Here is a 3,226-nt window from a genome sequence, read left to right on the forward strand (position 1 = left end):
TTATAATTTGGAGAGACAAACATTTGATCTGTGCAGCTTCAAATGTTTTTACTCTCCTGGAGCAACCAGCACGTTGCAAAATGGTGACCACATTTTCTGCATGGAAAAGCTAGAGGCAGAGGCTCAAAGTCCTTGCTAGATCTGGGAAGGGAACTGAGGATTCCTGACATTCCCTACCCACAGTTGTAGCCACTGAATGCTTTGTGCCTGCACGAGGGGAAAAAGCAACACTAGCAGATTCCAATCCCTTTTATTTTTTTCCAGTTTATTAGTTTGCTTTAAGGCACATTCAAGATGACTCTGAATTAAGTTGCCCTCTTGCTCCACAGAAAGCTGGGATGTGCACAGTCCCTCTCCTCCCCAAACCAGAGCTCCTCCCTTCCTCTTCTCTTCCCTTCTTCCCAGAGCTGCTCTGAGAACCCTAAGAAAGCACAAAACAGCTCGGGCAGTGCTGGTGAGAAGCAAAGACACAAAGATAAAGAAGGTAAAAGCCTCCCCTGGCTTCGCAACAGCACCAGGTTTCTCTGTCACCAATAAACTGTCACCTGGAATTAAACAATCCAACTTTATGAAGCGACCAAAAATACTTTTAGCAGCCCTGACTGCCAGATTTCAAGGAGAATGTGGAAAAAAACCCTTATTTCACTTTTTTCTAGGTATGTCCCAGGAAAAGGTGTCACCTGCTGGGCCTGGCAGTGTCCCACCACATGGCCAGGCAGCAGTACCAGCACACATGCTTATTCAAAGCTGTGCGGAAGCTTCACCCAGTAGAAAATGATGGGTGCTGCTTTTAACTGAAAAAGAAAAGGTTCTTCCTTTAGGAACATGCTTTTGAAAAGCCCCAGCAGGTGCAAAGTCAAATTTGAAACCCCAAAGACATCTTCCAGTAACCACTTCAAGACAAAGGTGCAAATGTTTTCTCCCATCCAGGGTTTCCAAGGTGAGGTCCCTGCTCCACACACCGAGACCTCGTTTGACACTTCCTAGAGCTCCATGTGCTCCATTCCAGCTCCACTAAGTTTAAATACCCTTGGCCCTCTTCAGCAGAGGGATGTCCACCTGCCTTCTGAGTTCTACACATCACTTGGGATCACCAGAAAGGTAGAGGATCTGACAAATCCTGCAGGAAGAACTAAGCAGCAGCTGCTGGAGATGCTGATACCCAGGGGTTCCTTTCTTTCCCCACAAATACCAATATACTCACTACCCAGTATCAGATTAAACCACCAGCTGACACCTTCCTGCCACAGCAGCAATCCAAGCTGGTCTGTCAAACCCTTCCAGTGACAGAAATCCAGATGTTTAAAGTATTTTCAGGCTTAAAAGCTCACCAGGCTAAGCTGTGGTGCCCAAGGGCTGAATGTGCTTCTCTGCTCCCATTAAAGGTCTCACACACATTTAAAAATCCAGCTGGCAGGAGGCAACTCTGAGACAGGAGGATTTCTGATTTTGACAATACCAGAGGAAATTAATCCATGTTGGAGAGTGGGAACTGCTCAAAGAACCTCCCTGTGCTGAGTGGTGGGTCTCCCTCTTCCTTCACCACTCCTCTTGCAACCCTGAGGTGTCAAGTAGGTACACGAGGAACTCCAGCACTTGAGAGCTTCAAGGACCAATAATTTCCCTCCTCTTCCTCTCTCCAGGCAGACTTGCTTCTTGATGCATCAAGAGTGAGGAGTCCTTGGGTAGACCATAAAGAGCAGCAAGGGGAAAAAAAGTCACCTTATTAGCAAAATTACCTCTGAGAAGTTGTGGAGGAAACTGGAAGTTTTTAAGGAGATCACAGGGTGCAGAGGGGGGCCCAAAAGGTCATGAACTGCAGCCCCTGTGAGCTGGAGGTTGGGCACCATCCACATGTCTGGAATCTGTCCCAAAGAGCCAAGAGAAGTGTCTGAAACCTGCAGAGTGAGGGTGACTTGATGGGTTTGCTGCAAACCTGCTGAAGGAAGCACTGGTGCTCCTGCTCTACCTACCAACACACCATTTCCCAGACCAAAGCTCTGCTGAAAGCCAAGCAAAGCACACAATTCTTCAGCAGGAAGCTGGGACACACCCCAGTGCTTGATTTAAGGGGCCAGACTAGACACTACATGGTCTGAGGTAAGAATCCCACTAGCTCCAGCACTAACCCAATATAGCACCAGTTTTAGCAATGCTGGAAGTCATGAGTCTAATCCTAGAGGGTTTTGAAGCAGTTGGTGGTGGCAGCAGCTGAACCAAGCAGGTACCAAACCCAGAGCACAGCCTTGGCCTTCCCACTGCTCCTGTCACTGGTCAAGACACTTTGAATGTCAATCCCAAACCAACTGAACAGCATTTTTGGAGAAAATCACTTCAACTGCTTGGGCATGAAGCTGGACCTGCTACTAGAGAAGAACCTCAGCTGCTGAGGAAGGTGGGAAGTGGTGTGGTGCAGGGAGAGGTTTTGGCAGCACAGGACTAAGGCCTGGTTTGAAATCCACATCCATTGAAGAAAGGAGCTATTTCCAGTTCAGAAGGCAATAACATCAGCCACTCCATGTTCCTGTGTGAACAGCATCAATTCACATGCCACATGAAAAACACTTTCTTGGCACAATTTATTTTTGTTTTTCTGACCCAAACAAATAAGCCATTAGCAAGTCATTAACAATATTCTACCCTAAATTGTCAGTTTAACAGCCCTGTAAAAACATTTTTAGTTGAAAAACAAAAGTGTGCATGCTGTTGATATTAAAACTGCAGTTACTCTTTCAGGAGTACCAGCTGTTTTTTGTTGCAAAGCATTTTCAACATACTAATCTGTACAGTAAAGACCAAAAAAAAAACCAACCAACCCAAAAAGATGAATTGAAGGCAGTAGATGGCTGTGTTGGTGCCACTGGGGGCTCTGTAACAGCAAACTGAATTTCTTCAAGCCCTTTAGAGAGTTTGGTTCAGGCCGATCAGCACAGAGTGAGAAAAGTAATTGTACATTCGTCTCTTAAGTCGAAGTGAACTGAACTGGTGTAATTTAGGCTCAATTCCAGGTGCTCAGTTACAAGCTACTCCTTGAATAATCCCCTCTGGGCTTTTCCTTATGCCTGGTTTTTCATGGTGGTGACCACTGGCACTGCTTTTGGCCTGGCTGCTCCAGCCTGATGAAAGCAAGACAAGGGAAGGAACAGAACAGGATCTGCAAATGACCAGCTTCTTGCCAAAGTAGCAAGGATACCAATCCCCCTCCTCCCAGGCTCCATGGATATTT

Source organism: Chaetura pelagica, unplaced genomic scaffold, assembly GCF_000747805.2.
Source record: "Chaetura pelagica isolate M959 unplaced genomic scaffold, ChaPel_1.0 scaffold757, whole genome shotgun sequence".
NCBI classification, from domain to species: Eukaryota; Metazoa; Chordata; class Aves; order Apodiformes; family Apodidae; genus Chaetura; species Chaetura pelagica.